Raw genomic sequence first — 27,058 nt, 5'->3', positions numbered from 1 at the left:
TGGCCTCTCTTAAATGGGGTCTACAATCTGCTGTAGACTTGTCTATCTTCCCTCCTTTCTTCTGACGTAAGGATAAGTTTTCTTGGGATGCAGGTCATTTTTATCAGAAAATAAAATTAATATTCACTGGTGATTTATTGCTCGTTCCTTTTCATTTTGTATTCCCTTATCCTTCCTAAGAGGAGAAAGGATAGAAAGCAAAGCAAAGGTAAATACTGTTTTCTTAACCTGGTAGATGGTCAGGGAGTTCTTTGGGGTTTAAACTGGCTTTCTTCCCTCATGCGGGCACCCATGGTGCTGTCAACAAAGTAATGGCTGTCAATGGCTGTCAACAAAGTAAAAGGGATGAGACAGGACAAAAACAGATTGGTAATTAATTGTGGTTAATTGGTATAATTCATAAACTTGCTTCTGAAAGCAGTCAGAAGATATCTCCCTTGTGAGAGATGAGAGCGACCTAGAAGCCAGTTATTCTCTTATTTGCTTTGTAAGAATTTTCTTAATGTTTTGTGATTCACAGACTAGAAAATACCCATTATTTGTTATCAGAATAACAGGCGCTTTGTATGTTGTGTGCACACAAACAAGCTACCGCGCTACTCTGCGCCTTCATTCCTTCACACCTACCATTTGCCTGTCTTGGTTTCATTTGACTATGAAATCCGGGGGGACTGAGCCCTACACTTTGAAGTGGCTCGGGCTGTGCTGGATCCAAGTTTCGTGACTCGCTGGCAGCTGCAGCGGGGGAGCTGTACTAGTCCACGTCTGGACAGGAGGAAACACCTCACCTCCTGTCATGGACTGGCAGAGCGAGTAGCAGCCGTGCAGTGTGGGACCATTTGCGAGCACAAGAGGAACATCTGACTATTCGAGCTGTGTTTGCTGCTCCATCAGCTGCTCCGCATCTTCTGGATCAGGAAAATAAAAAGCCACAGGCTGGGTGGAAGCGTCCCACAGGCTGAGCTGTGATGTGCTGTGTGACATGACATAGATAGCTTAACGGAGCTCCGGTCTCACTGGGCTCTCTGTGATCTGACATAATATACATAATGTTAATCAGGAAGGCTCTCATAGTGTTTTCCTGACAATCCTAATCTCATTTTCCATGATATGGGCCTATTTATATTCCTGAGAGATTATCTTGCTTTTCTTCCCTGTCAGTTGAGGTCATCCAAAATCCTAAAATTCAGTGCTATATTTATTTTTGCCAATGGAGAAATCTGTTTGTTATGAGTCATAGAAATGAGAAACAGATGATCAGAACTTCAGCACAGTTAACCTCCCACATTTACAGTCCTATAATTAAGTTAATAATGCTTACATTGTCATGCTTTTCACTCCCCTCCAGTTTGGGCAAATTATAACGGTGGCCATGAGCTCTGCAGAAAAAGAGAAGGTGCCTTCCATCCACCTTGGACTTTTTATTTCCATCCATACCCACTAAAACGTCACCTTACTTTGAGGTAGGCAGGTCTAAAGGTGTATAGTGCTATCTAGTTTATCCTGGGGCATGGGTCAGTCTCTTCAGCAGAGAATTATTCTGGATCTTACATTTTTATTGCAAAGCTAATCATAAGTCTACATCTATATACCATAACGTTAAGATACATATTTTGAAGCTTTTACTGTATTGCTTCAGAAGGGAGATGATTCCCTGGTAGTATAACACACCCTCTAATGGATCCAAGAAGTCAGAGTACTGTATAGGGCTGATCTGGCTGCATGCCTAATATATGGGTAGGTTTCTTTCAGGTTTTAAGCCCAGGAGGGAGGCTTAATAGAAAAATGAGGAGATGGACTGTTAGGGATGCTGTGGTAAACAGAGTTAGCATTTTCTGGGTCTAGAACGCCGATTCTGCCAGACCATGTTTAATGATACGTACTGGTTTTACAGAGGAGGCTTAGGTTCTCTAGGCACCAAGATAACATTATGAAATCATTCAACATGGAATATGAGCTGGTATCTCAGAAATTAGGCAGTAAAGAAAGAAAGGATGTGTTTTATTATTTATGACATTTTAGACTTAAAGGAAACATTCTTTAGTTTGCGTTTCTTTTTAACATCAAAAATTGCCTCTGTGGAAGGGCAGTTTGATCAGGGAGTGTGTAATGGACCAGAAATGGTTTTAATTTTAATTCAGATTGAATCCACCCCAAGTGATCAGTAGCTTACCAGGATGAATATCTGACATTTAGAGACAGTAGTTCATGTGACAGGAATTGATGATTTAGTTCAGTTCTTAGTGGACTAATTTTACATAAAATAATATTTTCACTAATTGATTCATTTCAGAGAAGTGAAAAAAAAACATGGTAAATTGGCCTTATTAACCCGAGAAGCTGATTTACCTTGGCTATATATAAATGTGAGATTTACATGAGTAGCATGGCAAAGAAGGCCCATGACGTGCTAAGGGTGTCATCAGTATCTAGTTTTCCAGACAAATATTTAATGAAAAAATTAATCCTGCATGTTGTTTAGCCTGGTTTTAAGGAAATGAGACCTAAGCCATTGTACTGTGCACTCACCAGTGTTTCTCTGGTAACTTTTGAATCTATCGTGCAATTTCTAATTCAAACTTGATGAAGGGCTGGAATTTTCCAAAATGACTGCAACTGGCCCCAGTAAGGAGGAGAATTACCTTGGTGGTTACCTGTTCTGTCTGGAGCACACACACCTGCAGACCTGGCTGCACCTTGTCAAGATCTTAAGCAAGATATATGGCAGGTTATGGGGACAGTCTAAATGGAGGGTGATTTACAGAACGTGGAGATCAGTTGTAGGTGCCATGGGATGGTGTATGATCCTGCAGGGCTGGGGAAGGAGCTGGACTTCTTACTGAGGCAGTGCAGGCAGGTGAAGTTGTAGGACACAGGTAAGTAAGGCTTCTTCAGTCGTCTACTGGTGCAGCAACTTACATTGCTCTACATGCATTTAAAGAAATGCAAAGAAAAATTTGTCAATTATTTTCTGTTTTACTATGCACAGTTGAATTGTTAAGCAATGTGGAAACACAAGTCAGATATAAAAAAGGGTATTTACTTGCTAGTACAGCTAGAAGTATACATTTTTCCTGTCCTTTTTTTACAGGTATTTTTTTCTTAATAAAGGTGATAAATGTCTTAACAGCATTTCAGAAATAAAAATGAAGTGCCTTTAATGTATCATGCTTCTAGAGGTTCTGTTCAGTGCCATGCACAATAAAGACTAATGCCCAAATATCTTTTTTTTTTTTTTTAAAGTTATTTTATTGCATACTATTTAAACAGTAGTACGTTTACTCCTGAGGCTTGATACTTGTGGTGCTGGTATTTTGAATATCCCATCTGATTTTGTCAGAGAAACAAATTAGTACCTTGAGGATTGCAGAATTATTAGTGATTTTTCTTTTCATCTTCCAGTTTGAGTTCTCAGACTGAATAAGTTATTTATCATCCTGCTACCTGGCAGAAAGTTTAAGGCAATCCTACTCCATTTATATCCAAGGCATGACTAAAAATTGTTTGGTTATTCCCAAGGAGCAGATATAATGTGCTGTCTCATTTCATAAGTAGAGCTAAATCCAGAGCTCTTTTTAGTTCTTGGGCATGCACTGACTAGCTGAAAATCCCCTAATGAAGAATCACATCATTCATTTAATTGGTGTTCTGCATGATAGAAACAAGGGCAGATGCAACTCTTTGCTCTCGCCAGTAAATCCAGGCCTGTGGAACATACTTTGAAGTGGTGACAGTTTTATGTTCTCTGGAGTGGAAATGAATTACTCTTTCTAGACCAGATGAATTAGAGTTTAGAAGGTAATGCAGGCTGCCTCTGAAGCCCAGAAGTCAGCAATCGGAAAACTTAAATGATGTAGAACTCGTAATTTTCTGCAATCTTTCTTTCTGTTGATCCCACTGATAATTAAATCTGAACCTTTTGGCAGTTCTCGGAACATTTTTATCAAATTCTACAGTGACGGATTGAAGTTCTCCATGTCCAGAGGTGAATGGGGTTTTTATCATAACTCTGCCTGAGCAGGTTGAATACGCTTTGCTAACATTATTCTCAAGGGTAAAAGATGATTTCTTTCTTTTACTAACAGAAATATTTTGCAGGTCTTTGACAAACCTAAACTTGGAGGCCCTTGATAAATCGTTTGAGCTTGGTCTACTCCGGCAAACCTTTTTGATTTGATGCCTTTCATTTTGGCAAATGCTTCTATTGCAGCAATTTTTTCAAACCGTCAAATTATCTTTCTGAGCAAATATAGTAGTGCTATAATACATGAGAATGAGGGAGTCAGTAAACATTTGATTTTTTTCCACTTCCTGGCATGTTTTGTCTGAGATAGGAAAGCACTTTTCATATCTAGCCTTAACTGAGCTAGCAATTGCTCTGGTCAATGGTGAAGCACATACTTTGTAATGAATACTGGAAATACCATTCTGAGCTGTGGAACTGGTACCTCGCTGAAATACCACATAATTCTTTAGTGATGTACACTTGAAAATAACCTAGTATACAAGGTGTTCTCACTTGTCTGGCTGCTTATGCTAATGAAATCCATTCGTTCACACAAGTCTGAGTCATTTGGGGTTGGGACCAAATCCAGATACAGCTAGAACAGGGACACCCCACAAACTCTGCTGCATCTAATTCTCAAAGTATAACATATAGGCAAAATCTATGTGCTGTCCAAACATGTTCCCTGGATCACTGAAATCCAGTAACTAATGATCTAGTTTTGTCCTTCAGTGAGTGTGCTGCTTAAAGATGCACAAATGTCAGTAAAGTCAGAGCTTGAAAAGACCACTTAGCAATGTACGGCAGAGAGGGAACTTCTTAATGTTGAGTGTGGAATGAAATTTACTAATTCCTTCAAAATATTGGTTGCCATTTAAATATCCCCATCTTTTTAGAGAAGCTTATTGCCCAGCTGTCAATAAATGGTATGTGGGTGGTGATGGTAGCTATAAAATAGATGATTTTCTTGGTTTTCTGATGTTTGATCAGCATTAAAGTAATGTAGAAATGAGGGGGCTTGCAGTTTAGAGTGCTGTTCCTTGTTAAGATGTTGGCTGGAATACTACATCTCACACACACAGGCAGTTACAAAGAGACTTTTTATGTTTTCTGGTGCTATAGTGTGTGGTAGTATGGTGACTTACATAGCTAAAGTTTTTGTTATCACATGGTTTCTGGAACAACATTAGCAAAACTAACTTGAAGATTCTTTAGAACAAAGGGTGGTTTAATCAAAAAGAAGAAACTTTTTCTTTGTGTCTTTTTCAAATAGCAAGCATCTTTGTTTTCCTTTTTTAAACTGTTTTTTATATTTATATCAACAGAAATTCATACGTTTACTTAGCTTGCCACAGGCAGATCTTTTTGGCCTTGCCAGAATTGATTTCTCTCTCGCATAAAGAATGGTTTATGAAGGAGGTTTTGAACAAAATTTTATACTCTCTGCTGGATGACATCATTGCCTGATAGTGGTAAGTTAGAGATTTCCTAATACATAGAGAGGATCTCCTGCTGTATTTTGGACTAGACAATATGCTGTTCAAATGCAAATTGTGTATATTATTTTAATAATTATTTTAATATGTTGGAAATCCTCTTAGCAACGCTACTGCTAAGTTAGTGGTAGAACAATGATACAAAATGAATGACTTGCTATTGGAAGTGGAGGCATTATCTATGTGCTGTTCATATAGGCTCAGTTTCTGAAGATTAAATGAGATCCCAGTCCTGCAGGATTACTTGCGTGAATAGAGTGCCTTCTATGTAAATCTTTTCAGGGTACGGGCCTTTGTAATTTCTAGGGCAGGAGCCATATCTGTCTTTGTGATGCACCTCCAGTATGAATGCATAACTAATAATACTCAATTTTAAATCCTCGTGAAAGCAGTGACTGCAGCTCCAGCCATGACTTAAATCCAGAATAAATGGGGAGCAAGCGTTGCAGAGGCTCTTAGCACATTGATAGCATTCTCTTTTGCACTGTGAGGTTGCCTTGTTTACAGCTTGGGTTTGCAACGGACTCGCCTGTAGAAACGCAAGAGCTTGAATCTTCACTGCTCACAGATCTAGCTTCCCCTGTTTGCAGACCTCAATATCTAATGAAACAGCCTGCAGCTAGTAGAAGATGATGAGATGTTGACGTCCTTAAGCAAAGCAATTTTAAAAATTGCTTAACCTCGTAACTCAGTGGTGGCAGCTGGAAGTGTAGTTTTTTCTGTCTGTTGCAGTAGCTCTGATCAATGCAGGGCTGTGGTGCTCAGCCTGGGGCTGCAGGTGTTGTGCTGCTGTTACAGGGAGAGAGGGAGTAGTGAGTGGTATGTGGAGCTAAGAGGTTATTTTTAGCCTAACTGAAGTCTTAACTTTGTCATCAAAATACAGCTGTTGCATTGGTGCAGCTCCATCGTTAGAGTTAGTAATACAGTTAAGACACGGGACTTTCTAGTACCTGTTCCCTTCTCTGGTGTTGCGCTCACCCTTTCAGCACCCTCTGGGTCTGCAGCCTGGTGGTGTCCACACTTCTCAAGGAGAACTGGAGGGGCAGGCGAGTGAGGTTACGATGCATCATTAGCACGCTGGTGCTAGGACGAGTTTCATGCCAACGGTGGGGGTCCCTTACTGCCTCCTCGTAAATCCACTTGGAGATATTTTTACAAGTTTTCTAGCACAGTTGGCTTACTTGCATTTTCTTCATTGATTCCCAGTTCCACATTATACTTGTTTTTCTGTTTGCTACTGCTAAAACGGGTTTTACCCGACTCACTCCTTTACACTGTGATTTGTATTTGCAGGTTGATGCATCTGGTATTTTCCTGTGCCTGTGCTGCGCTACACTTTCGTTTTATTCTAGGGTTGTAGATAGTTTTGTGATTTTTTCCATGATCCTACAGTTAATAGTTTACGCAGAAGCTCAGGGTTGGTCTTTTTTTCATAATCCTTGAAAATGGGAAGGAGGTTTGGAATGAAAGACCTTTCTGAATATTGAGCTTGCATCTGATTAACTGACGTTTTTTATACTAGTGCAGACTTTCGTGTGAATGCACTCATATTTTAAATGAATCTAAGCCTTGCTTCCAGCAATTGAGCTTAGTTAGGTTAACATTACAGCTTAAGGAAAGCTGGTGTGACTTTTACAATAGCCCCAGCCTGAAGGAGACTTGATGATGAGATCTTCTGCCCAGCAGGCTTACTAAAATAATTTTTGTAACAGAGTTTTGAACAAAATCCCATCTGCTCCATGCAGCTGGGACAGACTGCAGAGCCAGGAAAGGCAAATGCACCAGACGAGTTTCAGGAGTCCCTCCTGGTGATGGCCTGTGTTTTACATTAGCTGATAGGGAGCTGGTACCCAGTCCTCTCTGTTGTCTTAAGGATCCATCCAAACTAGGGTAAATAGATTCAGATCAAATGGGTGCTCTGAGAGCGACACAGGTTGCCTGGGGGAAGGTGGGGTGGGCACCCTCGGCTCTGTGTCTGCATCACACACCTCGGGTGGAAGAAATTAAACTTACAGCCGGGTTCTTCTTGTTGGTTTCTGATGCTGACGTAAAGCTCTTTCTGCAGTAAAGAGTAAAAGTGACGCCCTGGTTTCCAGGGTTGGAAGAGGGAGATTTAGGTTAGATATTAGGAAAAATTTTTTTACTGAGAGGGTTGTCAAACATTGGAATAGGCTGCCCAGGGAAGTGGTTGAGTCACCATCCCTGGAGGTATTCAAAAAGCGAGTGGACAGGGTACTCCAGGGCATGGTTTAGGGGGCATGGTTAATGGTTGGACTTGATGATCTTGAAGGTCTTTTCCAACCAAAATGATTCTATGATTCTATGACAACTTAAATGTCACCTTAAATGTCATGTTTGTTCACTTTTACTGCTGATCATTTTAGTCAAAATATCCACTGTGCAGTTCTTGCTTGGTAGAGATGGATACTATACAGATAGTAACTGGAAAATGCTTACTGAGGTGAGCAGTCTATTCCCTTGCTCATGCAAATTTTCCCCAGTCAGATAATAAAGCATACATTAAAACTTCAGTGATCACCCTTCTAAAAATGTCTTTGTTAAAAAAAGACAAGAAGAGCTTTGTTAAAGCTCTTTGATGATTTACATGAACAATAGGTTTAATAAATCATATTTTGTGTGTCAGGTTATGTTTCTAGATTTGGTAAGCTCATCCTTGCAGTATTTGCATAGGGGTTTTTTGGGGGGGTGGGTGGGTGTCAGTTTGGTTTGTTTTGGTTTTTACTTTCTGGGTGCTGATTCTTAAAGTTTTTCTCTTTAATAGTAATTGCACAAAAATTTAAAATTGTAGCCATTAAAAGAAGGCAAGTTGGGTCAGTATACTTCACCAAACAATATTTATAGCTCTACTTAAAGTTTCTTAAAGAAATACTGCTTTTGAAATGATGATTGTTGAAATGGAAATAGTTTCAATATTCTCAGAATTGTATATATCAGTTGACCAACCTGTTTGTGTTTCTTGGTGTGCATTTTTTTTCTTCATAATAATTTTGCATCTCTTGGACCTCCTGTCCCTTTTCAGAGTAAAGAAACCCTGATTGCAGTATGGCTGTAAGTCAGCAAAAATATGTTTGCATGGCAATGACATGTTAGGCTTATATGTGTGACTCCCAGTTGCTTCAAGATTTCTGTTTTGAAATAATACCCTTTAATCAAGCACATTGCCAGATTATGCCATAGCCTCTTAAACAACTGTTAAGTTTGAGGAACTGATTTTTGAAACTTTCAGGAAAAATTTTCTGAATTAAAGTACTACTTCCTTTTTCTGTCTTTTTTTTTTTAAACTGATGACAATAGTCAGTTTACAAGCACACATTTATTGTAAATGAATGGGGGATTCAGTACAAGGGATTGCGTAAGTTGGACTTGTGTGCATATTAAATAGATTATCAAAATGCCATTTCAGACATTTTAGAAGATCATGTGTGTTTTAAAGGTGGAAGAGAAGATTTTCTAAGAAACAGAGGTTTCTAGAACTTCCTGGAAAAGATGAATGAGGTCTTTGGAAGCCAGCTTGGTTAAATTTCCAACTTTGCTGACGTCTCCGACTTGTCTGTTTTTCTGGAAGAGTCACCGCTTACTTGTTCCAAACAAAACCTCCATACAAGAAATCCTGCCATCAGTGAAATCATTTGCAGGCTGATTTCCTTTGGCAGGGCCAAGAGGCTCTTTTCATGTTCCCGTTTCTGTTGTTCTTCAGCAAATTCTGAAAATGCCCTTTAAGACATGCAGCCTCTATGGAGCAGTATTGCAAAAGGTTGTTTTGACTTCTTATGACAGGTGGATGTATTACCATTATAAATTCACTAGCCTTCAGTAAAAACCTAAATTCAGATAGAAAAAATTAACATGAGAAATTACTGGTGCAAAAATACTATGTTAGAAGATGGTGGTTTAGGCAGCAGAACAAAGTTAGAAAGCACCCGTTGTGGTTGCCAGTGCAGTGACGGCAAGCAGACAGAAATGTTTTTCCCCGAGGGGCCAGGGCTCTGCTGCCCACAGTGCAGGAGCTGTGCCTCGTTCCCTTGAAAAGTCGGAGAAGCTCGTGCAGAGAGGGATTAGGATGAGGAGGGAGGAGAGATGAGGTGACCCAGCACTTGGGGTGATGGTTTAGGCAAGGTGTGCCTCATTGGGTTGTTCTGTCTCCTGCCCCAGCACTTCCAGACTGCTGCCTCTCTGTCCTGCTTCTGGAGCTGGGATTGGACTGGGAGAGTGCGGTGATGGGTTTGCAGGCTCTCAGTCTGATGGGGAAACCTATTTTGGGTTTTCCAGTGCTACCTCTGTAGCATTCCCAGAAACATCACAGACAGTAGGAATCTGTGTGTTCTATATTTTTAAATTTTTTTTTCTTTTATATGAGGAAAGCATTTGCTAAAGCAGCTTCCTGACATCCAAATTTAAAAAAAAGAAAAGAAAGAAGAAAAAAGGAATAAGGTCTGAGCTTGCATTACAAATTGCTTAAAGGATGGGAACTAAAGTTAGACAGCTGATGTAAAATTCAATTAGTGTCTAAACCAACCATTTAATTTATAATTTTCCAACAATGTGAGATGAATTTATGTGTGCTTTTGACTGGTGTATTTCTTGTGTGGCACCTACGATTTTTCAGGTATGTGTTTGACATTATGTCCTCGTTTCAGCTGGCTGAAACCACCTGGCTCCCCCGGTGCTGGGACAATGGGGCTAATAGCTTGGAATTAGAAGGTAGGGAAGCCAAGCAGCTGGGATAGAGTTAACTGTCTTCCTAGTAGCTGGTACAGTGCTATGTTTTGAGTTCAGTATGTGAAGAATGTTGATAACACTGATGTTTTCAGTTGTTGCTCAGTAGTGTTTAGACTAATGTCAAGGATTTTTCAGCTTCTCATGCCCAGCCAGTGAGAAAGCTGGAGGGGCACAAGAAGTTGGCACAGGACACAGCCAGGGCACCTGACCCAAACTGGCCAACGGTGTATTCCATACCATGTGACGTCCCATCTAGTATAGGAACGGGGAAGTGGGGGGCAGGGATTCGCCGCTCGGGGACTGGCTGGGTGTTGGTCGGCGGGTGGTGAGCAATTGCACTGCGCATCATTTGTACATTCCAATCCTTTTATTATTGCTGTTGTCATTTTACTAGTGTTATCATTATCATTATTAGTTTCTTCTTTTCTGTTCTATTAAACCGTTCTTATCTCAACCCACGGGTTTTGCTTCTTTTCCCGATTTTCTCCCCCATCCCACTGGGTGGGGAGGAGTGAGTGAGCGGCTGCGTGGTGTTTAGTTGCTGGCTGGGTTAAACCACGACACATTACTACCCAAACTGTAACTTAAGAGGACAAAACAGGAAGATTTCTTAAATACTGCTCTGTTTCTGTTTTCAAACCACAAAACTGGATCTCTTATCTAGTGTTTTGTACCATTTTTGCATTGGTCATATCTCTTGCATTGTACTGGAGCTATATTCTTCCTGGCACTATGAAACTATGTTCTTGGTTATTGTTTGTGTAGGTCAAGGAATATTCATTCTGGCTTTTGTGGTTTAGTAATGCCTAGACAGGGCAAGAATTTGCCTTACCTTTTTTTTGAAAGGTAGGGAAGATCTTTTATACATTTTTGAATACAGCTTCTCATTCACTGTAATTTTTGAGCTTTTTGTTAGCTTCATTTTCTGTCATAAATGTACCATAAATGGTAAGAGCTAGTTGAACTTTCTAGCTATTACAAAAACAGACTACAGAAAGAGCTAAGCTACATAATCTTTTTTGTGGTTTTCAAGTGGGATTTTTTTTGTGAAGGACCTGTGGGAAAGGCCATACGCGTCGGAACATGAAAACAGATACTTAAAAGGATTAGGTGAAAATGCAGAGGAAGGCTTTATGGAAGGGAGGCAAATTATCACTAACAGCTTTGACAAAAGCTACTAGAAAAATGTCAGAAGTCTTTACTGTTCTGAGTCAGTGCTTAAATCTGAATGCAATTTATGCCTTTAGAAATGCTTCATCTAATGGTTGGTATTAAGGTCATTTTTTTAGTGTGACAAACTAGCATATTGATTTTCAATTGAACCTTAATATCTCTAGGTAGATAACAGCTTTGTATCTCTTTGGAGCTTGGAAAATCTAAGCTCCTTGACATGCACAAAAAGCATTGCGTTTTGTATTTATGCAGGACTCTGCATACTGTATTCTCATCTGGAAGCCATTCCTAAGTAGATAATAGATATACAAGTGTCTATCTGATATAAGCAAATTAATCATCTTTCAGTTTGGTAAAGTTCTCATTTTCCCCATGTTTCCTTTCTATGGGTGATGTTTTGCGTGACGTACTCCTCCTATAGTGTCCTCCGCAATGGATTCATATATATAATAAGTATTACAGAAAAGCTGTTCTCTGAATGACCCTTTTTTGCCATTTCTGTGCACGTCCAGTGGCTGGTGCTGAACTGATGGGTCCTTCTGATTAGCAAAGACTGAAAGTGGCTTTTTCAAGAGCTACTTGTGATGGCTTAGACATTATTGAGTTCAGCAGTAACCTTTCTCCATTGCAGCTCTCTCTCTCGCCTCACACTGTGATTGAGGCTGAAGAAGTGAATTTAGATCTGCAAAGATGATCTAAGATTCCGTGTGGTTTTCTATAAATTTTCATGTATGGAGATTGAAGCAAATTACTTCATTATCTTTTACAGCTCACTGTGAATGGGAAAAGTGGGATAAAATTGCGAAAAAAATCTTCTGCCTGTCTTCATTATGTTATGAGCTGAAATAATCAAATCACATTTTCGTAACATCTGGTGCGATATTGTCTGTCCTCGTAAAATGAAAAAAACAGGTGGAAGTACCACCGCTTTCCCAGCTGACTCAGTGGCTCAATTCAGGTACCAATAGATACAAATACCAGTGTCACTGCTTAAATATGAAAGAGGAATACAGTGTGAAGGTTCCCAGAGTCATCTGTGGAAGACGGCTTATTTTGTCACCAGGACTGAATCCTGCTGGAGCATCTCCCTCCATCCGCTGTGCCCCTGGCAAGCAGGGAGGTGCTGAGCGGAGTCATCTGAGCCACGTGACCTGCCACCCAGGAGCAAGATAGGACATCCCCTGGGATGTCACTGAACTCCAGGCCTGGGTATTGCTTGGGCACATTCAGACTGCCAGTACTTGTGTGGTTTGTTGAAAGGGTTTTTTTTTAATAGGTGTCAACAAACTCTCTTTCTAGGGGATAAAAGAGAGAAAAATACTCCGTTTATAGGCCTGTCTCTCTTATTTGTGGGCTACAGGCCTGCAGAGCTCTTTCACTTTTAGACCTCTCTGAATCTGCGTTTGGTTTTACTGGTGTGTTTTTTTTCTCTCTCGTTTAAGTCGTGTAGAGTACAGCAGAGCAAGAATCCTTCTTCCCATTTCCTGTATTCTCTCCATAAGCATCCAGTGCTCGCCATTGTCCAGCTCAATATACCAAGCTAGAAGGACCCCTCCTCTCACCCTGAGTCTGTGTACTGTATCCGTCAGCAGATTAGTTTAAAAATTATGATGCTACTATGCTAACTATATAAGCCAGAAAGATTTATATTCTGTTTTAAACTTGCAAGGATAATCTTATTTAATTTGCAGTTTCCCAGACTGTTACTGGGTATTTCATCTTTTCCCCTGCTAACAGCACCGTTCTAGATGCTCTGTGTTCTGTTGTAAATCAAAATGACACAGTTCTATGCCCTGTAGTTTTTCTGTAGTCCCCCTAAATTTCACACTTGGAAAATGCATTTCTAGTTCCCTAATGTCCACGGTCTGTCTTTTTATTTTAGCAGCTGGCTCAGTTTGACAGGCTTTTCCATAATATATAGGTTACTAAAGGTAAAGTTAAAACTTCCAGAGGTGAAATACTCACCAATGATGGAATAGTAATATCCAGAGTTACTGATGAAAGGGAAGGAAGGTGTTAACAGCTACTGCAGTTTATCTCTAATCAAGCGTTGCCCTGTTGAGGACGAAATATCTATTGATTCCTTTAACCTTTTTTTGCTTCCTACATTGTACAGTAGTCATAAGCTTCAGTTGAAAGAAATGAGTGTAAAGCTACTAACAACTAGTGCAGAGTTTGGTGTTACACAAATGGTTCTTGGAAAATACATAGAAAGTTATAGAAAGACTATTGTATAGTACTGTTAGGGTGTTTCACTGAATATGGTAGGGAATAGTTCTCAAGCCTTTACTTTAGAAAAATACATAGTTAACTGAGGGAACTTCAATGAGAAATTGGCATTCTTCAAATACTTGCCATTTCAGAAAACATTGAGAACCTTGAGGTTGGGTTTTTTCTGTGTTCAATTTTATATTCCACCCCCCAGCTAATAAATTATGAAGCAAACATGTAAACCTTCGTATTAAGTGTTGGAAAAATGACAGGATATATTGCATTATGCTGATGATGTAGTCAATAACTTGTTACTCCAAGAACTTCCTACTTGAGATAAATGTGTTGCCTGAAAACCAGTTTTCAGAGTTACTAGGACTTATGACCATGCAAATATGTACTCAGCAAGGGAGTGAATGGAGGCTAAAATTTAGGCATGACAAAGTAAGTCCTTTTGTATATGTGGCTCTATAAGATTAGTTCAAATTATTTTTGTCCACAGGCTCTCAGGAAGTTTACAAGGATGTAGAAGTAATAGAAATGTTCTTTATAGGTGGGGAATATTCTGATATTCTGTCCAGGTCAGCAGCAGTAGAAGGATTAAACCGCAATGTCTTAACATGTGCATTTAGTTACTTTATAAGAGGGAGAAGGGATGAGCCTGGAAGTACAGTCGGCATCTTCTTTCTCCTCTCAGCACAGTGAAAAGACCGTGACGTTAAACTCCTAGAGATGAGGCGCCACAAGAAAGTTGCGTCTCTTTACATAGACATGCAGTGTGTGGAAAGAAGTAGAATTTCACAAATTAATGAAGCCTTGTGAGAAATTATTACATTTCCAATCTTGTAAACGGTCATCAAATCACTGAAGGGCAGATCTGATTTTGCGTTGCAGTAAATCAGAGCGCAAGAGAAACGGAGTAGTGAGCACACCTTCACTAAGCTACCTACAAAGTAGTATAGCTTTGGAGCCAGAGTGCTTGGGTCTTTTATGTCACCCATGGAACTAGCAATTGGACCTTGTATATCTAAAAAATTCCTTACCTCACATTTACATACTTAAATTATTGTCCATGTGGCTATTCACACAACTTAAAAATCCTTCCTATAATAGGGATGAACTGCAGTTACAAAAGGAAATACAGGCAAGGGAATGAGCTGGAAATCTGTTAGTTTATGTAGCCAACTTCTGAAGTGAGTACCTTGTATTATATGATGTGTTTGGGTTGCACTAGATCTTGGAAGCGTTTGAAAAATTGCAAGTAGTGCCAGTGTAGCGTAGTTCCTACCTTGGATCCACTGATCCAGATGTATAGTGGATATTACACCCAAACTGCTAAGAGAGGAAATGGAGATTTGGATGTAGTTTGACAGTATCTACAGCTGTGAATCAGAGAAGGTTTGGGAAGAAGAAATCAAAGCTGAAGTTGAGTAAAGATATTTGAATGTTTCTGGAAAGGCATGCCAAAATTTGCTGGATGGAGACAAATACAAGGAGGGATCAGAAGAGATACTATAAGTGGAAGAATGAAATGTGCTAGAGAAAGCAGGAGTTTGATGATGGTGTACCATCATGTATCTGAGCAGGCATCTGAGTGTAATTTACTGCAGGAGAGAGCTCTAGGATCAAGTTTTTCTGATAAGGTATTAATGACTAAAACCAGCTAAATGTGCACCCAGGCTTATTTTTAAAGGCAGTCTATAATAGCTTGTATATCAAGTAATCGGGGAAAAATAAAACCATGCAAGCTCACTTTGCTTTTAAAGTTTAGTTTTGGTCGGATTCTATTAATATGTCTTATCTTTATGCAAGACAGTGACTAACTGGAAACCCACATGTTTATGAATTGCAGAAAACTTCTGGGAAAACCTGATTGTAAGAGAATGTTATGAAAGTATGCATAACACATTGTAACAGAACTGGTAATTGAAAAATTGAGAGTTGAGCAAACAACTGAACCCTGTCTTTATTCAATTCTAGATACTGTCTCTGGATCTGCATTGAAACAGAGTCCACTTTATTAGAGGTTGGTGACTTTTCTTTTTTCAGTTCTTACATCCAGTTTTAAAATACTTATTTATTACCATGTTTAAATGATGAAGTGAAAGATACGAGCTTCTTAGTAGCAAGTAATTAGTCCCAGAGCAATGGAAAAAGTCATAAAAACATTGTTAATTCAGAAGTTTATGCTGAACTAATGCACAGAAGTGGTGTTGTGCTTTTGACCTCATCAATGTGATTAGTTTTTAAATGGTAGTTATATTGAAATACAACATTTTAGCATTAGGTCCACTGGCAAGGTTTTTTGATTCAAATACTTCTCTGGTTTGAATTGATATTTGATACGTATATCCATCAGTTCCTATTTAAAGGTTGGAGTAGTCTGTACTTCTGAGACTGTATCTGCCATGAAAGCCACACTAAATAAGTTTTTTGTATGTATAATACACAAGCATTAGGACCTGATCTGTATTTTCATTGACTATTCAGAAATGACCTACTGGGTTCTAAAATGTATATGTGTTTGAAACTTGGAAGGTGGTACCCTGTGATCAGGTTAGAGCAGGCTAAACCGCTTCCTGACTTGGTTCTGTATATACGTATTGCTGGGCAACAGGAAGCCCGTAGCTCAGTGATGACTATATTCGCTATATGAAGGTGGACTAACTTTGGGTTACCTGTAAAGTCATCTTACACTGCAGTAAGCAACATTATGTACCTCTGATTAAGCTAGTCTGGTTGGATGGACAGTTGAAATAACAGTGGCAGCTCAGCTGGGCATAGTGATTTCTAATCCATCTAGCTGCCTATAGGAAGGAGTACACTTAGGGGTATGCAAGCATGGTTTTTCCCCCCCCCGAAGATCACTTAAAGATTGCATTAAGTCAATGTATATTCCTAAGACTATCATTCAAGTAAGAACATAAACGAGACGTTTTAATACAATTTTGGAAACAGTTTTCAGTATATGGTTTTAAATGCTTGAAGAGAAATCCACTATTCTGTTGTAGAACAGGACCAGAGGAAGTCATGGCTCCTAATGGCAAAACATGGTTCTTTGGCTTAAAGTTATTTGGTATTGATATGTTTGAATTCTGTGTCTTTTACCTTCTATAATGTCATTAATTTTCTGCTGCTGGACAAGGAAAGCACCAGCTCAGAGTAGTGCTGTAGTGAATCCTGTAGGTACCTACCTCTAGCCCAAATCCTTCTGGGAGTCTGAACCTTGGTGTCGTTGACCGATATTGACAAACTGTTTTGTTGAATGTTTGTGTAGTACTGAACCCAAGGGATCTGTGCAATATAAGCAAATAACAGTAATTCTTCATATGCAGTGGTTTGGGTTTTTTTGTGAAATACCTCCTTGTATTTCTATTTTACGTACTGCTACAGTTAATTTTAATTTAATGAACAAATTAATGTAGAACAGACTTAATTCTGTAGTCATTGTTAGCTAACCTGTCTGAAAAATAGCCCAAGATCTCCATTTTTACTGTTTAATTCATTCTTGCAGAGTCAAATATTTATCTGGCTGTTTTGCTTGTTTCCAAATTACAATGACATGACTTTTTGTATACTATATTGCTCAATGCTAGTGAAATGGCATGTGTTGTAGGCATAATTTCAGTCTTTGGACCTTGATTTATCACATAATCTCTGCAGAGAGGTAAGTCTTCTGTTCAGCTGGCTTTATTTACGTTCTAGAAGGCTGATTTCTACACTAACAAAGACATAAGTGCAGCTTATTGGTAGTTATTCGTGACTCCAGTTGCCTGATCAGAATTTCTGGAAGTCAGTGGGTGTATTTCCATTTGGATGACGAGTATGAGATAAAGCTCACTTACACCTTCCTGAGTACAGGAAACTATTGCACTGTGCATCATACCAGACTGTAATAGTTCTGGTCTTTACAGAAACTGTGCTTAGGCTCTTATTTTGATTTACAGGTATAAGTGAAGCTTCTTATCAGCCAGATCTGATGGAGCTAATAGCTGGCCTTGTGTGGTGCTGCGGGAGGAGAGTGTGCTTCTCCAACCTGTAGCACTGCATGCTGCTGCAAGCAGATTTTCATAGCAGTTCTGTCCTCTGCGCTTATAAATGCACCTTATTATATCTTTTTTTTCCATGGGACAAGTGTTCATGAGACAGATCTTTCATTCCTGAAACCTGTTTTGTATCTGAGATGAGGTCCATCAAATCACTCTCACGCACCTTTTCTGTTTGAGAAAGATTTTATCCACCTTTGTTGCCCTGTTCCTCACACTCAATTTTCCATGTACATGTCATCATACTTTCCTTACCAATAAGCTCATAATTGGCATGGCACATGCTGTTAAAAGGACAACCATTCCCCTGCTTATTGTTCTGTACTGATAAGTTCGTGATCCCAGCAGCAGCCAGATATACCTGATGCTTTTTGTCTTCATTCAAAATGGCCACAATCTTCTGCTGTTTCTAATTTATAACTGCCATCAGTAAAGATGAATGTTACTTTTATTCTTTGGCTGAAAAAAAGGCAAAATGAAGGACAAAGGTCCTTACAGAGGAGCAGGAGGTGGCAGTGCAGGAGTCTGTGCTTCCCTGCCATGGCAGTTAGCGTTGCTGCTTCTCCTGCGGGGACAGGACACCTGCCTGTGAGACCATCAGGTAGTGCTGTGGATCTGTGCAGCTGCAGCAAGCCTGCAGGTCAGGTGTAATGTCTTCTGTGCAATTCCCCATCCAGTATTTTTCCCCGGGGAAGGAAGCAGCTGGGAGTAAGACGCCTGTCTCCTGCACGGCTCTCTCCTGAGCTCCTGGGATGCGGAGAGGGAGCAGGCCACATGCTAAGCGTATAGCTCTGATCACCGTCTTTCGACAGTGCCTGTCATGTAAAATGACAGAGAGGCTGGGGGGAGGGCAGCGCAGCTGTAATGCGACATTGCAGCCTCCCTTTTACTCTGACCTTATGGGATTAGACAGCCTTGTGTAGGATCTGCCAGTCATTTGTGTCTCATTCAGGACTGGGAGAGATGCTGAGCCGTGCTGAGCTGCAGCAGAGGAGTGCTCTCTGGTAGGGCTCATCACTTAGAAGGACGGCGTTTGGCTGCAGGCAAGCGGCACAAGGTGCCCGTTGTGTGCCTCTGCCACGGTCTGACTTGGAGACAGGATTCTGTGATATGACTACGCACAATGACTCTCATCTGTTTGAAGAGAAAGTCGAGAGGCAAGTACATCATTCCGCAGGTATTCAGCAAGAGTAATGGTGTTGTGTTGTGTTAATTACTGCGTAAGCTGTAGCATCTCATCCAACAAAGCTCTTTCAAGTATGCTGCAAGCTAATTAAATATCCAGACATTTAAAAGTAATGCTTTCCATATATAGTTGTGTTTTGGTGATGCAATGCAGTCTCTTCTCGTTAAAATTAAGCATTGCAATGCCCCAAAGTATGAAAGAGTTATATCTGTGTTTGGATGTAACTGTTGCTTCAGACTAAATACTTCTCAACAATCTTGTAGAATTCGATTTGAATATGTCTGAAGGAGCAGAAGCAGTTCAAATCAACATTTTCCTGGAAAGGCCTTCATAGGATAAATTCTGCTTATTATACATTAATTTCTATAACTATGCAGCTACCTTTTATATTAGAGGCATTATTTTTGAATTACTGAAGTATTTTAAGAGGGATGCTCTTGGTAAAGGCATAAACAAAGTACAAAGGCCAGTCTGTTTTCCACATAGTAGATTGTTGTTGAAGCGTTTGTGCCAGCCAGTACGGAGAGTGCAATCGTGTCTTACTCCTCTCAAGAGAGATGAATTACTCAACTGCCTCAGCTCCTGCTGCTCCACATTCTTATCCTTGAGCTGTATTGTTGGAATGGTCTGCTCCTCTTCACGGAGAAGCCAGTGTAACTGGCAGAAATGTAAATGTATAGCATTGTCTTCTTCATGAAAGGTTTTCACCTGTGAGCTGTTTTGGATATGCACCAGCTTTCCCGACAGTGTAGTTAATTGTGCTTTTGAAATTTTTGTTTTTAAAAGAAAACCAACAGATTTTTTTCAGACAATAGCACTATGCACAGCAGTATCTATTAAAACTGCTGCAAATTTGCAGGGATGGCGTTATTGATTGATAAACTGATACATTGTGGCAGCCCAGGTAATTAATCTTGCCATTTTTCTGGTCAGAAAATTTTGTTCAACGTTGTAATTTCCTGTGGTGGTTGACACAATAGGGACTGTGAAAAGACAAGGTATGTCCAACTAAGATCGCCTGATTCAAGTGTATTTCTATCTTCAACTCATTTTACTTTGAAGTAGGTAGCACTGAGTGCCTTCAGCAATTAATCTTTTTTTTTTTTTTTTTAAAGCTTGCGTTTGCAGCTACGCACGTGTTTTAATGTGGTTACCACTGCAGTTTCTTAACGTGCCTCAGTAGTGTCACACCCCCCTTGGTGTTAAAATGTGCCCGGCATGCTACTGAAAGGCACTTCCCGAGTGCTACTGCCACTGGCAATAAAACCCTTTGACTTTGTTAGGGACAATATTGAAGCATATATGTAGCTATTGCGAAGCATTGAATAGAATTGTTATCAAATCAGCACCAAATACTGAGGGTCGAGCGTAGACATTTCCTAATTGGGGGTGTGCAGAGAAGTCTTTGCCAGACTGGGTCACGAAAGCCACTAGCCTTGGAGGAAATACAGTAACTGAAGTGACAGAGACTGCAAATAACCCATAGCCCTTCATTTGTGAAGGGAAATTAAGCTCGTATTTTGCTCAGAACTACTTGTTGCATAAACAACACTATTTATTGTAGATTAGGAGTGGAACCCTTGCAGATGCTTAGATCGTTTCCCTTGTTCACATGTCAGCGCTCCGCTCTCCCTAGGCAGGACCAGTGGGAGGAAGATTATCCAGAAGTTTGTTTAGCCAATTGCTGGTATTGATGTTGGGCTCAAGCCATGGGTATCACCTCTTCTTGAGGAAGGAAGCGTCTGTGTCAGGCACTTACATTGCAAGTGTGTTGAAAGCTATTTGAATCAAGGCAAGATATTAAGGCACTTATTTTACATGTTGCCGGTTTTCACAAGTAAATACGAAGAGATTCATATGGATGAAAAGAGAGTATACCAAATAGCCTTGCAGGACTCTTGACATCTTGGATATGTGACTTTTCACCTTGCATCAAGAACAGCGTATGTTTTTCATTAAAAACAGACTAACTCTGCAAAAAATTGCTTACTGGAGCGTCCAAGAATCATGCAAAGTAGTAGTTATTCATAGATTTTAAGACACAAAAGCAATCTCTCGACAATGCAAACCACAGAACCTTTGCCCAATATAGACATTAATTTGAACTGCATGGGTTTTTTTTAAAGACATCTCAGCAAGATGCTCCAGTTGTTCATACTTGCACTATTAGAAATGCTCATTAACTATACAGGGACTTCAGATGAAGAGATCAGATTAATATTTACATTACAGACTTTTTTAATGATAGGCTGGATGAATCCCACCCTGTGTTAAAATATATTTAAAACTAAAGTAAAATAAACATTAAAACATTATAGATAGTATGAAATCTGTTATTGTCTGCTGGTATTTGTGGAATGTGCTATTTCATCTTAGCTTTCTTTTGGATAAACCAGATAGGCTGAAGTTGTTTAGGTCTTGCCTGAGGCAAGTTTCACAAATGTGACTATATAACTTCTCTAGAAATTTTTCTTTTGTCTTAAACATCCTTTTGAGGTGTTGATTCAAGGACTAAATGCGGAATACTAGTAATGACTTCGCTAATATCATGTACCAGTCCTAATTATACCAAATACAAAAGCATAACTTACATATTAATTCTAAGGATAATTATGTATTAGTGTATAATTCTCCTGCTTATCGCTTCAGGGATGGCTAAAACTTCACACTAGAAGTGCATGTTCAGCTGGTTTCCTGGTACTTGCTGAGTTTGCTTCAGAGCTTTTTGGGATACAGCACTCCATTTTATAATAAAATTTCATGCTAATTCTTTAAAATAATACCATTCTAAAATTGAAAAAGAATAGCAGAAACATATTACTTTGTAACGAGAGCTGGATAAAAATTTGATCCAAATATGAATTACAAATGATTCACTAGCGCCTACCTGATTTTGCAGATGGGGATCTAACAAGTTGCTGAGTTATATGTGCTCTGCTAATCCTGAATCATGGTAATTTAAACAGCAGTGTTGCTAACTGTTAGTTACCTCTTTTTTTCTGTCATCTGCATACATTGACATGTCTATACACACATTCATGCATATACATGACCAAGGTATATTTTAATTGTATTGGTCTCTTCTGGATGATACCTGTTTTAGTTACTCTAGTGGATAGAGTAGTTTTAGTGATTTTTTTTTTTTTTCTTTCCAGAGTAAGCTTCAGAGATTCTCAATAATCTCCTGTAAAGTATTTGGCTAATACGCAGTGTATGTTGGCTACTGTTCTAACCTTTGAAAGTTTCCCAAAAACTTACTAGCATCTCCCTTTAAGTGAAGAGCATTGCAAATGCCAAAACAACATTAAGATTTCAGTGATTACTTCCGCAAATTAGATTAGGAATCACTGTGCTGCTGCTGAAGTAACATAGAAAAATCTAATATCAGTTTGAATAATGGTGTTATGAGTTCAGCTTCTGGATGTGCATCAGGTGTGGACAGGAGAGAGGCCATCTGCTGTCTACTCTGTGCTGTTCTCCTGGTGAGAAGAACTGTATTGGCAGCTGACTGGAAAGCAGTGAGTCTTTTGGCAGCAGCCAGGTTGGCTGTTTGTTCTCCCAGGAGATCAGCTATGGGGTGGTTAATGGGTCAGAAAGGTGGCTTCCACAGCTGTAGGTTAGACTTGTGTTAGCTGGATCATCTGATGTTCTTGATAGATTTCAGTCTGCCATCACCAGAGACTCTAACTGCAGAGCATTTCTGGAGAGCTGGACACATTTTTCATCTGGGTAAGTGGCACAGGAAATTTGCTTGGCCAAAGAAATGTTGTCAGAAGTGGTCTTTTCTCTGCAGAAGCATGGGGGGGGTGGCCTGCAGGGACTGCTTGTTTTTACTAGAAGTAACTTCAGTTTGAAACTTGAATTTATTTCTAGAGTTCTGTCAAAAACAGATATTCAAAGCATGAAATTGTGCAAGATGATGTATGTATACTGCTGTGGGATACAGACTGATCTGGATGGTACAAGTGTTTCCTGTCTCTATTTTTCTGTTGGGATTTTTTGTTTCGTTCTCCTCCTTTCCATATTAGCTCATTTTTTTCTTTCTCACTGTTTCCTTCCTTCTGGAGTAATTGCTTCCACTGAAATCCAGTGCTCATTAACCTGACATTAGAAACAGGATTTTAGGCAGGATCTTTCTTGTCCCTCCCGCTAGCAGTTATTCTCCTCTCTTGGGCTTGCCTAAAGAAGGCAAAGAAGACTGAAGGTATGAGCTCTTTCACCACCCCTTACAGTTTTTATGGGTTCCTACCAGCCTGTTCATAACCCTAGCAAAAAAAAATAAATGCCTAATGCAGTAATCCTGTAAGCAGTGAGTAATTTTCCTGTGTAAAAAGTCATGGGCGTGAAGCACTGATGGTGACAAGCCCACCAGCTACCCCATCTCTCTACCAGGTCAGCACAGGGAAAAGAGAAAATGGCAGCAGATGCCAGCACTCTGCTTTAAGGCCACAGACCAGATTGCATCTTGAAAATGTTCCTTCTTCTGTTTCATGACAGAGCTTGAAGATGAAAATATTCTTCTAAATGAAAATATTCTCCTATAGCCACAACACGCACGGGAGTTAATAAAGAATTTAATCTTAAATTAAAAAGTAGTAGAAAACCGGAACAATGGTGTATGTTTTGTTTTATGGTGGTTAAGGAGATTCAGCTTTATTTGTCATCCCTCCTGACAACCAATTCTCACAAAAATTATTTTGAGGATCATATTTAAGGTGTGGGATGCAACCTGTCTATTTCTGAGCTCTTTTTCCCCCATTCTAGAGAACAACGGAAAACCATACTTTTCAAAGTGAGTGATGTTTGTGCAGGCTGGGAATATGTCTGTGTCGGTTCTGTGAGCAGCATTTCTATCACAACCTGTTTTGACAGGAGGCTTTCATTTAGCTTTGTATATTCATTTCATAAGAGGCATTTGCATGTAATAGCCAAACTGCATCTGGGAAATTGTGACAGGAGCAATCACACTGTGGATGACTTTACGGGTAAAACAAGCAGCTCAACTCTGGATGACGCCTCTCGGAGCAGGGCTGCGGGGGGAGTGTGGCAATTCCCCACAAGGAGCGCAGAGACCAGAAGGGTGTCGGAGGGCTTTTCAGAGGTTTTCCATGACTGGAAGCCAATTGAAGCAAACAAGGAGAGTTGTCTGTTCCAAAGCGCTCAAACCAAACCCTGGACTAGTTACTCCTCAGGGGTATAGCTAAGAAAGGAATAAACAGTCATGTGGGTTTTAGGAAGAAAATATTCAAGCAACTCTGGGTCTTAAAGAGCAGAATTTCAGAGACTTGCGATTCAGGTCAAAGCCAGTCCATCCTTGGGGAGGGCATGGAAGAGACAACAGTAGGGTGGGTGAGACACGAATCCTCTTTGGCCTTTGCTTTCAATACAGAGTAAAACTAAAGCTTGTTTATATTCATGATAAAGTTTAAGAAAGAAGTAAGACCCGTGAAGAGACTCATTACCAAGTAGCTAATACGACAGCTCTTGCAGCTGGCTCGTGAGCCACTCCAGCTCCTTGCTCTGCCTGGTTTAGGCAGAGCCCTGGGGCTGTGTTCAGATGTAGCTGTGGTACCAACCGCTGTCAGTTCGTACTCAAACTGTCAAGCCTTGGAGGTGTGCGAGGATCAAAGTATCTCATCACCTGTTTAGGTTGGTCTCTATTTTGATGAGTGCCTACAGTTAAAAAAAAAATAAAAATCATCAATGCAATTCAAAGACTGTTGGGGTTTTACTTCACACTTTATATAGTTACATATACACAATATATATAAAAAATATAGTGTGTAGGGTACATGTAAAATTCAAAATACACATTTAAAAATACACTTTTAATATATTCTTAACTATATCGTGCCAGCCATTTGTGTTACCTACCTGTCCTGGTTTCAGCTGGGATAGAGTTAACTGTCTTCCTAGTAGCTGGTACAGTGCTATGTTTTGAGTTCAGTATGCGAAGAATGTTGATAACACTGATGTCCAGTTGTTGCTCAGTAGTGTTTAGACTAATGTCAAGGATTTTTCAGCTTCTCATGCCCAGCCAGCGATAAAGCTGGAGGGGCACAAGAAGTTGGCACAGGACACAGCCAGGGCAGCTGACCCAAACTGGCCAACGGTGTATTCCATACCATGTGACATCCCATCCAGTATAGGAACGGGGAAGTGGGGGGCAGGGATTCGCCGCTCCGGGGACTGGCTGGGTGTCAGTCGGCGGGTGGTGAGCAATTGCACTGCGCATCATTTGTACATTCCAATCCTTTCATTATTGCTGTTGTCATTTTATGAGTGTTATCATTATCATTATTAGCTTCTTCTTTTCTGTTCTATTAAACCGTTCTTATCTCAACCCACGGGTTTTGCTTCTTTTCCCGATTTTCTCCCCCATCCCACTGGGTGGGGGGGGAGTGAGTGAGCGGCTGCGTGGTGCTTAGTTGCTGGCTGGGGTTAAACCACGACACTACCTCAATAAATTTAATAAGCTGCTGAAATTTTCATAGAACTTGTGTTGCCAGCACCACTAATGTAATGGAGCTTTAATTTGGTGTAGCATTTTACTGTTTCCTAAGGAAACGAGGATTGTGCAGTCACTTTCTGTCTGTCAGTCTTCTGTATCAGGTTTTGAACTGCTGATCTAGCTCCTGCAACATGGGAAGGAAGTCTTCTGCTAGTCTTGAAGATAATTAAGTTCTTCCAAGTTTCACAATGGCCATGGCTCAGTAAAGAGGAAAAACCCAAATCAGTGCCCTACTGATTGGAAAGCTGTTCTATATTCTCCTTGGCAGCAATCAACATATACATACCTCCGGGCTAAGCACAGCAGGTGCTGTCTCCCACCCAGAAGAGATGTCAGGAAGTACATGTCGTGGGAGAGAAGCTGAAATTATTTTGGTTAAGGGGTGTGAGAGAAGTAGGACTCAAGTCTGTAGGAAATCGTGTTTCACTACATCTGTTGGTTGCAGAACAACTCATTACGTTTTGGGTTTTTTTTTTTTATTTCACCATTCATATTTCAGTTTTCAAGTAATGTAATTATGGAATTCACCAAATACGCAGTTTTAGAGATAAGATGCCTCTGAGATGAGTGGGAAATTGAGAGTCTTTGTACACTATGCTTAATGCACCTAAAGCTGTTTTGCTTCATACTGTATCTTTAGAATTATTAGCTATGAACCATTTTTTGGTTTTGTTCTCTGACACTAGTCTGACTTGCAGCTTCAGAAATCTTTTTCTCTGGTCTTTGAACAGACTGGTATTAGTGCTCACTGAAATATGGTAAGTGTGTCACTCCAGAAGACCATTTAAAAAAAATCAGATTTCAGTATGGAGTCACAGTGAATTTGAATACTTAGCTATTGGTATTATTCTGAGAGCTAGTAATTTATGTTCTTATTTTCATTAGCACCAATATAGTTACTGTACTGTGACAAAAGGATTTGAGTACTATAAATAATTTCTAAAAAAGAAAAAAAAGCATACAATTAGTTCAGAAGTCTTGCTTTTATAAAATCTTGAATGGCCTTGGGCATCAAACTAACCAGAACAAAGAAAAGTGGAAAACAAAAATCAAATAATGCACCTTCTGCAGGCTGAGTGAACAAAACAGCCTTTCAGAGTGCTGTAAAGATTGTTAAATTTGGCTTCTGACAGGCAGTCGGAGATACAGGTTCCCAGTGTGGGGAGACACGACTGCCACTGCCCTGCTCTTGTCCTCCTTGAGTCACCGGTGTGCCAGACAGCTCAACAGATGGCTTGCAATAAGGTGCAGGACACAGAAGAACTGGTATTACACCTAAACAGGAATTAGCTTTAATAAAAATAGGAATACTTTGAATGAAATGTGAAGAAACAGAGCAAAGACGACAACCCAGGAGCAAAATCAAAGGTAAATGATTTGGCAGCATGAGGGCAGTCAAATTTGAGCATTATCAAGTGGAAGGAAAGATACACTGGGAAGATTAATTTTAATAGGAGTCTGTGTTGCTTTCTTTCAGTAGCAAACATTGCAGAGAGCTAGAGATCATGTTAGACAACTCAGGAAAAACATTTGTTCAATATGCAATTAGAAATAAACATTTGAGTCCTATAAAGTATGGAACAGGTCAGACAATACCTTCAAAAATATGAATAGATAGACGTTTTAGAGAAATGTTTTGACACACAGGCTTAATTATTTTACAAAGTAATTAGTTGATTAGGACTGTTC

General features: G+C 39.8%; 1 protein-coding gene across 1 annotated transcript in view; it reads left to right on the top strand.

Moving 5' to 3' along the window:
• The window catches only part of CNTN1 (contactin 1), a 271,066-nt gene that overhangs the window by 69,501 nt on the left and 174,507 nt on the right, over nt 1-27,058 (top strand). Inside the window, exon 2 of the mRNA XM_052789887.1 lies at nt 15,607-15,652. The gene's annotated coding sequence lies outside the window, so the exon portion shown is untranslated. The remainder of the gene's footprint in view (nt 1-15,606; nt 15,653-27,058) is intronic.

Source organism: Harpia harpyja, chromosome 6 (assembly GCF_026419915.1).
Source record: "Harpia harpyja isolate bHarHar1 chromosome 6, bHarHar1 primary haplotype, whole genome shotgun sequence".
Lineage (NCBI taxonomy): Eukaryota > Metazoa > Chordata > Aves > Accipitriformes > Accipitridae > Harpia > Harpia harpyja.
The sequence above is the reverse complement of the archived record's forward strand: the minus strand, read 5'-3'. Positions and strand labels throughout refer to the sequence as shown.